Source organism: Apodemus sylvaticus, chromosome 9 (genome assembly GCF_947179515.1).
Source record: "Apodemus sylvaticus chromosome 9, mApoSyl1.1, whole genome shotgun sequence".
Taxonomy (NCBI): domain Eukaryota; kingdom Metazoa; phylum Chordata; class Mammalia; order Rodentia; family Muridae; genus Apodemus; species Apodemus sylvaticus.
Window position 1 is genome coordinate 114720563 of NC_067480.1, and position 14359 is coordinate 114734921.

The following is a 14359-nucleotide window of genomic DNA, read 5'->3' on the forward strand; positions in this document are numbered from 1 at the left end:
GGACCCTGGGTGGCTTGGGTTCAGTTACACCTTTCCTAGTTTGAAAAGCAAACAGATTTATTGAAGAAAGTTTGGGACAAATAAAAACATATAAAGAATTTGAAAGTCACTAGCAATCATCTTTCTCCCAAGATAACCCCCTGAGATTAAACACTGGGGATATGTCTGTCTTCATTATTTCTGGACAAGATGTGGGTGGGTGGACAACTGCAGCCCTACCTAGCTTGTCTTCATTTAATATTCTACCTTAAATATTTTCTGATGTCACTAGAATTTTATTCTTTTACAGTGAATTGTGCTAGGGGCTCTACAGATGGCTCAGTGGTTAAGAGCACTGGTTGTTCTTACGGAGGTGCTGAGTTCAATTCCCAGCAACTGTTTGGTGGTTCACAACCATCTATGATGGAATCTGATGCCTTCATCTGACATGCAGCTGTACAGGAATACACAGCACTCATATACACAAATAAATAAATCTTTAAAAAGAACACTATTTTTAAATGTACAAAGATTAAAACAATAAAACCTAAGAGATTTAAAACATGTTAGGGAGGCAGAATATAAGGATGAATGCCAAAGTCTGACCCAGGACTGTGCTCGCTTCTTCAATGAAGAGCTCCCACTCTTAATAGGCAGTCAGGAATAAGATGGGGGAAAATTGAGTCTCCACCCCAGTGACTGGGTAAACAGAGAAGTCAAGGAGTATCTTATTCAATGGCTGCCCCAGGCTCTGACTAGATGACAAGGAATTCAAACTAATGGCACACTGTAGAGACCAATAAGGTGAAAAATAGAAAAATTGCAGGGCTGTTTGGTCCCAAAAACATGAAATTAATTTATCAATATGGCTTATGTGGCACTGGAGAGATAACATCCCTCTGTGAAGGATGGTTTCTTTCACACCTTATTTACATCTGAATCTCTTGGCTCCAGGAGTCCTATAAAAGCCTGAGCCAGAAGGATGGGGAGTTGCCAGGGTGACCACTAACCAGCTGGAGCACAGATCTGAAATCAGAGAGCCTGTAATCCAGGAATCAATGGAGATCCTGCCTCCCAATCTGACATGTGACAATTTTACATCCTCCTCCTCTTGCAAGACCCTGCCTCCTGTTTGGGGAAACTTTGCCAAAGGCAGAGTCTCCTCCATTCCTGTGTCTCCCTCTGGGGCGATGTTTACAAATTCAGGGTCCCCAGAGGCAGCAATCCTATGAAAGCTGGCAGCCCCAGGGCTCCTTGGAGCCTGCAGCCCACTCAAATTACAAAAACACTCAGAGGGCTCTGCTGAGCTATTTACATGGATGGCTGGGGGAAAGGGGCACTCAGCAGGACTGGGAGTCCTTCTGCCTGGCCTCAACTCCTGTCTCTGCTGCCTCTGCCTTGCTTGTACTGCCACAAAGGGTCCTCTGGTTTAGGGTGGTTGAAAACTCAGGGTTCTAATTCCAAGAATTAGACTTAGACCTTTGGGCAATTTCTGCTTCCCATTGCTCTTCCCCAGCTGGGCTTCTCTCTAGCCGTGGACAAATCCTTTTGGTCTAGTGGGCCTCAAGTTTCTTATCTGTAAGACAAGAGAACTAACACAGGAGAGCACTGTTAAAACTCAGTGTACTGCGGCATAGCCTGGTGAAGAGAAAACCGTCCACATGTGAGCACTGCTACTAAGAGCAGCTCTTACTGAGAGCTCAGTAACTGATCATAGTATCAAGTATTAGATAACTGATTATAGGAAGGACTAGAGAGATGATCATAGTTATCATTTATTCAACACTTAATGTATCCCAGAACACTGCTCCAACCCTGTCAATTAATGTACACCAGTCCTGTTTACAGATGGGAAAATTGGGTCTAAGAAGGACCGTGATTTCATACAGTCTGACTTTTGAATATTAAGGTGACTGTCTATATCCTTCTGTATGCTGTGGATACATAAATGTAATTACGTGCCTAGATTTAGAGCACACATAGGTGAATATATTACTATTGATACATTAATAATAAAATAAGAGGCTGGACATGAAGTCAGGGAGGTTCTCAAGGCTTTATTTCACACCCTTCTAGTTCCATGGGTGAGAACTACTCTGGCTGGTAGTGAAGGGAAGGCTGGCAGGATGCTCATGAGGATAGTGTTTTCAGAACAATCAAGTCTCAGACAGACCTCTAATGGAGAGGGAGGCTTTGGTGGGAGGCTTTGGTTTCTCTCCCCAATCTGTTCCCAAAGTACTGGCCTTCCTGGAGGCTGTGTCCCACCCTTTTTCCAGGCACCCTTAGCTTTCCCACATTGAGAGGGGAGGAGAGGGCTGGGTAATTTCTCTTAGTGCTTTAGGGTATCAGAACTGTCTTAGGATACAAGAGAGGGTGTGTGGTAGGGAATCTAAAGAGCTGGTCAGCTAGAGTTGGCAGCCGAGGTTGGGTGTCGCATACCTGTGTGGGGAGTCCTAGGTGTTCCTCGGCCTCCATTTTGCTGTCTCTGTGAATCGGTAGTCTTCACTGCCTGCGGCCCCTTCCTCTTCCTACACTTGTTGTGCCTCTTGCTCGTAGATGTATCATCTCTCTCTTGTAGGGAAAAGCCATGAGCATGAGAGATGAAAATCATTGTCCCCCCATGGAGAAAGCTCTCCTTTCCCCCCCTCTCTCTGCCTTTCCACTGAGGCAGCCCCTTCCACCTCTACCAAACATATTCCTCATTCTCTCTTTCTTTTCTATGAAACACCCAACAGGTACTGTCAGGCACAGACGGGTCTAGTAGTCATGAGATCTTTTATTAATGAAATAACCTTAAATGCCATATTTGGTGGATCTCTGACACTATTGAAAACCATCTATCTGCATACAGCATGCCAAATTTGTTAAAATTGAACAGTCTTAGCTTACCTGGGACCCCTGAGTAAACCAAGGGCAGACGGAATTGCTGCAAAACACATGAGAAACTTTATTAAAAATACTAGCATGCTAGGGTCACTCTGTATATGAAGAGTGAGTGACCCCCACCATCCAAGCCGAGGACTTTTTATACAGACCCCACGCAGACTCCATTAGCCACAATGTGAGTGGTAGAACAGTAATATCCTTAAACAGATTGGTCCACTAGGGGACGAGGTAAATGGCCAATGGTCAGTCCAGTCAGTCCTTTGGAATGCATCCTCACCCCTAGGTCTCTCCTTCCACTTTGTGGTCTAAGGAATGCAACCCAGCCCCTGACCCTTTTTAAGTTTCTGAGTTAACTCTTTCAAATTGTTAAACATTGACTATTTTTAACTATTTACTATGTGAATAACCTTGAAAACATGTTATTGTAATTAACTAAATGAGAATTTAATATAATCATCATTTTGACAATCTATTAACTTGCATTACTTAAGTATCCTAAATAGTATGTAATAGCAGCTATTAAAAAGGACTGGGAGTAAACCTTGTCTTCTAAATGAGTTGTATAGGCACAATGCCTATCTTAGAGTAAAAAAAAAATTAAGTTTTGTATCAATATACAAAGATTTATACCAATGAAAACCTTAAGCCTGTATCAATATATAAATTCTGTACCAATGTAAGAAAATATAAAACAATTCTGCATCAAAATATAAAGATTTCTACCAGTGTCAGATTATAGCTATAAAATGTTTTATATCAATTTAAATGTAGTAATCCATCAATATATTTAATTTCTCATAATTTACGCTATCTCCCTTTTATCTTTTCAACCCCCTTCCCTTTACCTAAGAAAGAAGGAAGAGAAAAGGAAAGGAATGCTATTTAGTTTCATCCTTGTCCAAAACTATAATTATTTGTAAATTATCCCTTAAAAAGACAACATATCTATAATTCATTAAATGACTAAAACTTAAAGAATTAGGACAACAGTCTTCTTATGATTGCTTCCTGATGATTTGGGTAAATAATTTCTTTTGGGGGGGTTCAAGAAGGAAATTGGAAAAATGGTTAATTCAAAATAAAAGTAGCAGCTAATATTTGTTATAGCAGTCCTTCCTGAAGTTGTTCTCAAAGCAAATCTCTGGAAACAGCATCAGTATGAGTCAAGATCAGGCAAGGAGCTGGAACAGCAGGTCCATTCATGAGAGTGAACTTATCAGAGCTGCTCTCTTGGTATGTCATTCTGTAATATATAACCTGACAGACAATATTTAGTTCTTAAAAGATATTTGCATGGAATGTGCAAGGTACACAGAGCAGTTAAGGATGAATTTTTGCTTCCTGTTTGAGCAGGTAAAAGACAACTGTCTTTTTTATGAGATGGCTTGATCAATAGCCAAATGGTAATATATCTTGAGTCATGCCATATCAAAAGAGGATTTTTTTCATGGTTTCCTGGACCAAAGAGTTCCTCAGAGCAGTCATATCCCTTGAGGGAGGCAGTATGGCCCAATGACTGTAGTGGATCAAATAGTGCCCCCACTCCCCCTCCAGTTCATGCTCATGTGGATTCCTTTGCAAGCAGTGCCTTTGCAGATGTAGGGACTTGAGATGAGGTTGTGCAGTGCTGCTGGGACATGTCCCAACCCCATGACTGGTGTCCTCATTAAGGCCATTTGAAGACTCAGACATGTCCATAGGATGTTTGAGCAGAGAGACTGGAGTGAGACATCTACAAGTCAGAGTATGGGAAGGGTGGACAGAAACCACAAGGAGTTGCTGGAGGCAAGGGAAGGCTGCTCTGCAATGCCCCAAGGGAACAAGACCCTCCTCACACTTCAGCTCCAGACTCCTTCAGAACTGTGAGATGCACTCTGGTGACCCAGCTGGTAACACATCACACGGCAGCTTCAGGAGCCCGTGCAGGATTCTAGGGACATGGATGGTTGGCCATGGATACATAGCCTTATTTCCATTCCCATGGAGCTGAGTGACAAAGTTGTTTGAAAATATATTTCTGTACATGTACATATATGCATGTAACAAGAATTAATGTCCAGATGAGTATGAATTTTGAAAAGGGTAAGAAAGTATATGGGAGCTTTGGAGAGAAGAGAGAGAAAGAGAGCAAATGTGTATGTATACTTATATTATAATTGCAAGTATAAAAAATAAACAAAAAATAAATAGAACTATACCTTTATGTTTAGCATGTGTGAAGCCCTGGGAAACAACTGGCATTTCCCCACAGATGGAACCCAGTGCACAAATCCTTTAAAGTGTTTGTGTATTTAAACACTAAAATGTAGTCTATGCAAATAATGCAAACAAAAATTACAAATGTGAAGAAGAAGACGTTCTCCACAAAATTTTAGCACTGGCATGTCTATGATAACCATTAGTGGTCATCTCTGGGTATACCTGTTAGTGTCAGAGAAAAGTGGTTAGAGGGTGTAGAGAGAAGGTATTGGAGGGACTGTGAGGAGAGGAGGAAACAGTGGTTGAGTATAATAATAATAATAATAATAATAATAATAATAACAATAATAAAGAACCAGGTTATTCTAAAGACTGTATAAACCTTGTAGTATCTTGGTTAGGTATGAGTCCTGTTCACCAGTCCTAAATCTTTTTCTGATGCTAAGTGTTGATTAATTATGTGCTGATCTGATATTATGATAAAGTTCTATGGTCAGCTATAATCAAAACATATGTCTCCTGAAACAGAAAGATTAAGACCAAGGGTTATATTCTACCATATTCTAAAACAGAAAAGAAGAAGATTTTAGCTCTAAACTGTGATTCACTTTCAGCTCCAAGCTATTCTTTATGCATCCTTTTCAATGCTATGTTGTGAATTTAATTGCATAGCAGATAATTTTTGCTTGATGAATGATTCAGAGAGAGCAAAGAAAGAATAGCTTTAGCATAATTTTTATATTTTACATATTGTCTGGCACATATGTACCTATAGAAAACCTACAGGGCCATGATTTAGAAAGAAAATTGTACAATTCTTCTTTAAATTTTTTCTGCTTCTCTGATCAAAACATAAAGCATGGAAGAATGTGTCTTTCTCTTTTGCTTCAATTTGTGCATAACTTTCTTAAGCATTCCAGGATCACCTGCCCATGGAATAGCTTTGTTTGCTTGTTTGTTCATTTCTTTTATGTTTGTTTGTTTTCTGCATTAGCTGAATCAGCCTCAATTCTACAGACAGATTACTGAGACTGTAGTATATATGTGTGTATGTATGTATGAATGTATATATGTATACATGTGTGTATTTACTAAGTTTCCCCTCTGTGTGTGTGTATGTGTGTATGTGTCTATGTGTGTGTATGCATGTTTGTGTGCAAGTGTTTGTATGTGTGTATGTGTATGTTTGTGTGTATGTATATGTGTATGTGTGTGTATGCATGTGTGTGTTTGTGTGTGTATGTGTGTGATTGTGTGTATGTGTGTGTGTGTGTGTATGAGTACATGTACACATGTTTGTTATGCCAACCACAGGTTGGTTCCTCTTACCTCATTTAACAGTTGAGATAATCCTACATATGCATACCCATAATCTGGGTTATCCCTCAATTTAGATTTCTTCTCAGATAACCCAATGATATCCAACATTGTCAATGAAAACTAAGCAGTCAGTGTTAATAAGGCTGAATACAAGTTGTAGGTATGCTTGCCTACTTTGGAAATATAAAGAGTCTGAACATTAACAGTACATTCTTAGCTCTCAGTCTACACATGAAAGTAGAAAACTGGCTGATATTTAATTTCAGTGTTAAGATTTAAATTACAGACCTTTGCAGAAAAGGTTTTGACAGAAATATGTAGGGGAAAGTATTAATTTCATAACACAATTTAAAACATAGAAGACGATTCCTAATGGATGCTTTCTTTAATCCTTGCAAGTTTACTAGCATACACGAGGTTGTTCAATCTGCCTAGTTGGAGTAGCCCATGATGAGATGGGATGAAGAAGACATAGCTGGCATCCTTTATACACACCGAAGCCAACATCACCGAAGGCCCAAGTCTGATGGATGGAGAGCTCTTGATTGACATTGAATGTTGAAGACAATGACTCCTCCAGTTCACATCTCACACATTCTTCCATGCTCTTCTTTCTCCCAACCTTTTGAGTTATTTTTTTTTTACTGGCAGTCTCATGAATATATTATTTAAAAGCCCTGGGATTTTCAGCAGCCCCCTGATAATCTATCACCTGGGGATAAAGCACAAAAATGCATGAATTTATGTGGGCAAACTCCAAGGGCAGATAAAAGAGTTACCTTTTATTTTCTTTTTTCCACAAATAAAATTGCTGCACTTAGGATGCAGCAATTTTCGTGTTGAAAATCTTTTGGGAAAGTGTATGTGATGTGAAATTCTTATGAATAATAAAATATATTCCAAAGCTTCCATTAATTATTCCATTTCTCTTATGAGTATAAAATTAATGGATTAAGATTAATGCTGATATATATCAGCATTTTATACACACACACACACACACATATACATTGATATCCTGTTGTTCAATATTTGACAGTGTGTTTGTCTCCTGATTAAACTTGACTTTACCTTTTGTGGAAATGCATCAAAATACTTCCTCATATACTAAAGAATATATTTGAAGGAAATATACAACTGACTTCTTCCTCCAGTTCTATTTAAGTGTTTATTGACCCTCATTTGTCAGTGACAATTACTCTCTGAAGAGTCCTTTGATAAGATGCTTGCTTGTACATGCACAGGTACCTAAATTTTATCTCCAGTGCCTGTTTGAAAATGTCAAAGGTTATGATGTGGGTTTCTGTTATGAACAGTAGGACATTGGAGACAGGAGCTAGTCTTGTCTAAATGTGGAGCTTAATGGAGAGATCTTGTCTCAAGGAGGTGGACAATGATTGTCATATGTGAGGTCGTCCTCCAGACACCACATGCATATTTATATAACAACATATTTAATGGTGCATGCATGTGAACATGCACACATATATACAATATGCACATAATGATTTTTTTTGTTTTTTCAAGACAGGGTTTCTCTGTGTAGCCATGGCTGTCCTGGAACTCACTCTGTAGACCAGACTCGTCTTGAACTCAGAAATCTGCCTGCCTCTACCTCCTAAGTGCTTGCTTTAAAGGCATGTGCAACTATTGCTCAACATATTTATTTCTTTTATATATGTGAGTATATACCAGAAGAGGGCATCAAATTCTATTACAAATAGCTAGGAGCTACCATGTGGTTGCTGAAAATTGAACTCAGAACCTCTAGAAGGGAAGTCAGTGTTCTTAACCACTGAGCCATTTATTCATTTTCTGAATTTTTAAATAAAGACATTTTCTTATTTCCAAAGACCCACTCATCCATGATAGTTTGTGTTAAATTTATGCCTCAGTCAATTTCCAGAGATTTACTTTCTGGCCTTTTTATCACAGTGCTGCAAAACATAAACCAGAGTCAACTGATCAATATTCCTCATGGATCTAGGAAGGTGGAAAAAGTTATGCTACAAATCCAAGTCCAATTTTGTTGGCTTCATTCTTTCAATACATTTTTTTGTAGCCATTGTCCACCCTCAGCTTGGAGAGGGGTTCTGAGGAAGGGATATCTGGGAACAGGGAAAACAAATGACTTGAAGTCAAATTCTGGATTGATATTGTCTCTGCTCAGACATTCAGACATCTCTCCAGCTGCCTTTCTTTCCTTTATTTTTTTATTGGATATTTTCTTTATTTACATTTCAAATGTTAACTCCTTTCCTGGTTCGCACCCACCCTGAAATTTCCTATGACATCTCTAGTGCTTCCTCCTGTTTCTGAGGGTGTTCCCCCACCCACCCATCCTCCCATTCCCCACCTCTGAGCCCTCACATTCCCTACACTTGGGGCATTGAGCTTCTTTTCCCATTGATGCCCATAAAATCTATCTTCTGCTGCATATTTGACTGGAGCCATGGGTCCCTCCATGTGAACTCTTCTTTGTAATCTGCTTTATTCTGGAGATCTTCAGACAGTCTCTCTCTCTCTCTCTCTCTCTCTCTCTCTCTCTCTCTCTCTCTCTCTCTCTCTCCTTTTCTCTTTTCTGCTGAAGACAGTTCTTCAAATAGTTCTCTCTTGCTATTAGAAAAATGTTCTCTGGGCAGCTCACCTCTTGTAGACCTTAAACTGGACTTTTTATTTTACCTATCAATCCAGTCATTTACTTCAGATTTCCATTTAATTATCCTATGAATTAGCATCCTGTGACTTCTTTCTTTAATTCTTGGGAGATAGCATACACACATTTTCTTTTAACTTTGCAAAATAAGTTAGAAATATGCCTGACTCTGCTAACATAGATAAACTAGCTGGGTAGGACCCAGTCTTGAAATCACCATTTCTCCCACACTTGGGCCGGGATTTACTATGTCCCAGGCTAATCTTGAACTGAGGAATCTGCCTGCCTTTGTATCTGCCTATATCTTTCTGACAAGCTGCCTTATTAATGCAGCTGCTTCTATTTCTTTAGATCCACAAAGTCCCTCATATAATTTATATTGCATCCCTATTTTTTGTATAGTTGAGAAATGATATATTTTTGAACTCAGGTTTTTAGAGGTTTTTTTCTACAGCCTTGAGGGATGTCCTGAAGTCCCAGGGTTTACCATTTTTTCCAGAAACATTAGCCACACCTTTGCCTCTTACATACGTGCTATCTCTGATTACCATGGAGTTATTAATGTTAACAGGGAGAACATTCTGTTATCATTTCTTCTAGGCTCTGCTCCACAGTTACCTGGCAATAGCCAGGTATGCCTGGCTTATTATAAAAGGGGCTGTTTCTCTCCTTCTCTCTGTCTTTCCCCATCTTTACCCCTTCTCTCATTCACCCCTTTCTTCTGCTCTCCCCTCTCCCCATCCCTACCATGTTCTTGGTCTCCCCCACCTCTCTCTCTCTCTCTCTCTCTCTCTCTCTCTCTCTCTCTCTCTCTCTCTCCCCACTCCCTTCCCAACTCCCTTTCCCATGTCATAAATAAACTATTCTATACTAAACCTGTTCTATGACTAGTACCTCAGGGAAGAGTGCCTCAGCATGGGCATACCTTGCTATACCAAAGCATATCCTGGCCTCTTTCTTACTTTATAAAACATAACACTTTCCTCAATGGAGGAACATAAAATATGCATATAATTATACAAACACACTTTATCCCCACAGCAGTTACTGACACATTGGGAAGTCTATGTCTGCTGGCTTGTCCCAGGAGGGTGAGGAGGGACCATGTCCTCAGGAACCATATCATTCTGTCCCTACCAAGGTCATGTCAGACCAGATTTTCTAGTGTACCCATGATGATGAAATAGCTCATATAGTAAATAATTATATTTTTAAGACCTACAGTCCTAGTCATGTACTTAAGATGCTAGGAAATAATCTTCTATGATGGGCTTATTACTAACTATCATAAAAGGCATTGCTCTACTTTTCTATTCTGTGAGGTGTTAGAATATGCGGTGTTAGTATATACATCTCTATTATCTTCTTAAGAATATGAAAATTCTTATCATGTAATATTTTGGGGAAACAAGGAAAGTTGACACATACTTTTGGTTTTCTGTTTGGAGTGTGAGGAGAAGTTTCACTGGCCAACAACAAGAAAGGAAGTATCCCACAGTAGGAGTTGGCAATTTTGTTTAATATCCTATGATTATGCAACATTTCTCTCTAAGACTCAAAGAACATTGTTGAAGATGGAACATAAAGAATATAAGATCTAGAAAATAATGAGGGTTTGGAACACCACATTTTGGTCCAGGTACATCCATTATAATTATGAGTATTGCACAATTACACTTGCACAAATGGTAGCTCTCAATAGGCAACCACAACCTTGTAAAGGACAAAAAGCATTGCTTCTTCATATTTCCAACCAACTGGTGGCCATTGGCAGATTCTGTGTTTTACTGTTATCAACTGAGTAAGCTCTCCAGGCTCCTGTGTAGAATTCTAAAGCAATTGTTATACAGATGGCCCTGATTAAACTTTTTGTTTATCAATGGAGAAAACAAACAGATAAACATGAATATGTAAAGAGGTCATATAGGCTGGAATAGGGCCTATGAGGGGTAGAAGTCAGAGAAGGGAGAGTGGTAGTGACTGAAATCAAATGCACAGCAGACTTGCAGACAAGTATGAAAATGTCAAAGAACAAATCTAATAACAAATATAGAGAAATAGTAAATATCTGCTTATCTCATTCTGAAATTAAGTATTGAGGTTTAATAGAAGTCTTTGTCTACTCAACAAACAGAACATAGACACAAAGACGCACACATGTAAATGTACAGAGATTCAATTACATACACACAATATATTCACATTCAGACTAGCACATACACACACACACACACACACACACACACATATATATATAATGTGTACGTTATACTCTCATACTTATGTGCTCATATATATAATGTGTACATTATACTCTCATACATACATGCACACACATATGTGCACACACATATATACACACAGACACAAACATATACAAAAAGAGACACAATAGTAATAACAGTTTTCTTTGGATTATAGAACATCGCACTCCTTTCTCATTGTGACTTAATGAAGTTTCAGAGGAAGAAATATGTACCTGGACTGAAAACTAAAGGCTGTTTCTTCCTAACACGGAAATGCAGAACTGTTTGTATCTTCCTCCCTTGGACATTTTTGCTTCTTCTTCCTTTCCCTGAGTTCTCTAACAATTCTTCTCCCCATCTCTTCTTTGTGTAGACGCTGGATCTAATACCTACATTATGCAAGGTCTCATGATCTAGTATTACTTTATAACACATACTGTTTTATCTATGCTATTTTTAACACTTATATTATAATAGTAATGGAGACAACTGGGAGAGAAAATTTAGAGTAATTAAGGGCAGTCCACTCAGAAGACAGAAATCCACTAAAAGATTGAGATCTTTCTGTGAAAGTGATTATATTTAAATGTGAGAGATCAAATACCTGAAATTTGAGTCATTCTCCTTCATGTAGTTTTTGAATCCTATGAAATAATGGCCCAAATAAATAACATTCTTATGGTCAAATAATACATTCCAGACAAATTAAAATATTGAAAGTTTACAAAAGTCATAAATTAAAGTGTAGTATCATGAGTATTCAAATAAGTTATTAGAATTAAAAAAATGACAGTCATTTTGAGGCTTTTCTAACAGTTATAGTTTAAGAAATAAAATCGGTCCATTGTATCAATCCAGTAATAAAAGTTCTAGGCCTAGAAACAAGATAGGCTGAAGGGTATAACAAGCTAACTATTTCAAAACTTTGTCCCTGAGATGCTTTATTTGTGATATGTCTAAGTTATTTTTCTATCTGCTCTGCCTAAATTTCTCTGTGGTCACATACCAGAGAACCAACACTGGCAGAGGTGGGTACTTTTCTGGGACAGAGATGATAATGCAGCTTGGAAATGATCTTTTCCCTTCTGTTAAAAAAAAAAAAACTGTCACCCACTATCAAAATGATTTCCTTAATTTAACAAGATTCATTAATTTAAAGAGATTAAAAACAGTCTTATTAAAGGACATTTTGACAGGAAAAAGGAGTTATAATAAAAGCTGCAAAGCAGCAGTCTCCCCTCTTATCAAAGACGCTGCAGAGTTTTGAGCAAATCTTCATTCAAAGTGAAGTTCATGATCTGATTCCATTAATAGAAGTCTTCAAATGGAATAGAAATTAAAGTTTGTGGTGGTTCAGAATACTAACAGTGCTACTCACTGGCGCACAAAACATTCTGTGTTCTCCTAGCAAATGTTTCTAAAAGAAATGTCAAGGACAAAGATGGAGAGACAAGCCCACACATGGGAGACAACATAAAAGCCACAAATACTCCAAACAAGGACAAGGACTTCTCTTGACATCGGAATTGAACTCATGCCCATATGCCTGGAAGGCCCTCTACCACAGAGCTTCAGCTCCAGACTTAGAACTTTTAATTAACTACATAATATGCTTTCATGTGTTAGACACAACAGCTTCTCAGTTAGAGGATTTTATTTCGAAATTATATACAACAAGGGTGTTGTACAGAAACAGTATTTATTCTATTATATAGAACACATGTTAAGAATATGTGGTATATTTAAACAGTGTAAGAGAAGCAGAACATGATTCTGATCTAGGTACAAATGTAAATAAGTACAGGAAACAACAGAAATATAACACATTTATATTCACATAAAATTCAGAAATTTAGATGCACACAAGTATGCATATCCATGCGCACCTCTAGTTGGAGAGTTTAAGATTATAGATATGCAATACCTTTTCTAAATAAGTCATCACTGGCTAGAATAGGGTAGAGGTTCTGTGTTTATTGGATCTTCTGGGAAACAGATACTAATATTCGTGAAGAAAAAAATACGTTGGCAGACATTTTGTACACAATGTTTTCAGGAGATTACAACAGAAGGAAGATACCACATCTATATTTTAACTTGAGAAAGGAAAAAAATTGGGTAAGTGACTAGATAGGGAGATTTTCAGCCTACAGTACAGGCTTAGAAATTTCTTGAGTAGCTAAGGAGTCAGCAGCACAGCAATAATTGCACATGCAATGAGTTGCAGGCCAGAATCCATTATCATTTTGGACTAAAGCTTTTGTGTTCTTGTAGAACAAGGTCTTGACAAGAAGAGGATCCTGAAGATACCATCAGCAGTAGACTAAAGGTCAGCGAATACTCCACATGGCTCTGAAGGAAATGGAAAATCATCTTTGCTTTTTATTTAGAGTAGTCTCCAGCAAATTATGGTTTGATAGAGAAGGCTCAGGTTGCTGATAGTTTGCCTGGATTGCCTTTATTAAAGTTCTTAAGCAGAGGCCAGGTTGCTATCCTGCTACTTTGTAATATTAGAGGATAAGCAGCATTTGTGTACACATAAAGATATATAAATTGTTACTTAATATTTCTAGACAGAAAAAATTCTAAGAGGAAAAATATAACTGACTCATGAAAGTAAGTCAGCTTGCTTCTGAGTTAGATTCTTACAATTCACAATTTTAAAGTGTCAGCTCCTGTCCCTTTATCCTGCTTCTGCCCCGTTCCTCTTCCTCTCTTAAGCCCATTCATCCTTTTCCTCATCTTTCTAATGTATGACAAAATGTCCCTTGTATTAACCTTGAAACCGGGTCTGTGAGAAGGCTAAGTTTTAAAGTGGCAAAGCTGGAATTTCTTGACCACTCCTGGAATTGTAGCACATACAAGGGAGAGGCAGCTGGAGCAGGGATTCAAGAATGATGTCAACAATACAGCCAGCTTGAAGCCAGCTTTGGCTTTGTAAGATCCTATTTAAATCAACTAGAAAAAAATGTTTTTCAATAGTTTTGGAAGTTCTAGGAGTATTTCTACAATTGTTGAGAAAATAGACCTAATGATAACTAAAATATATTAGCAGTATGTGATGTGATTCTTG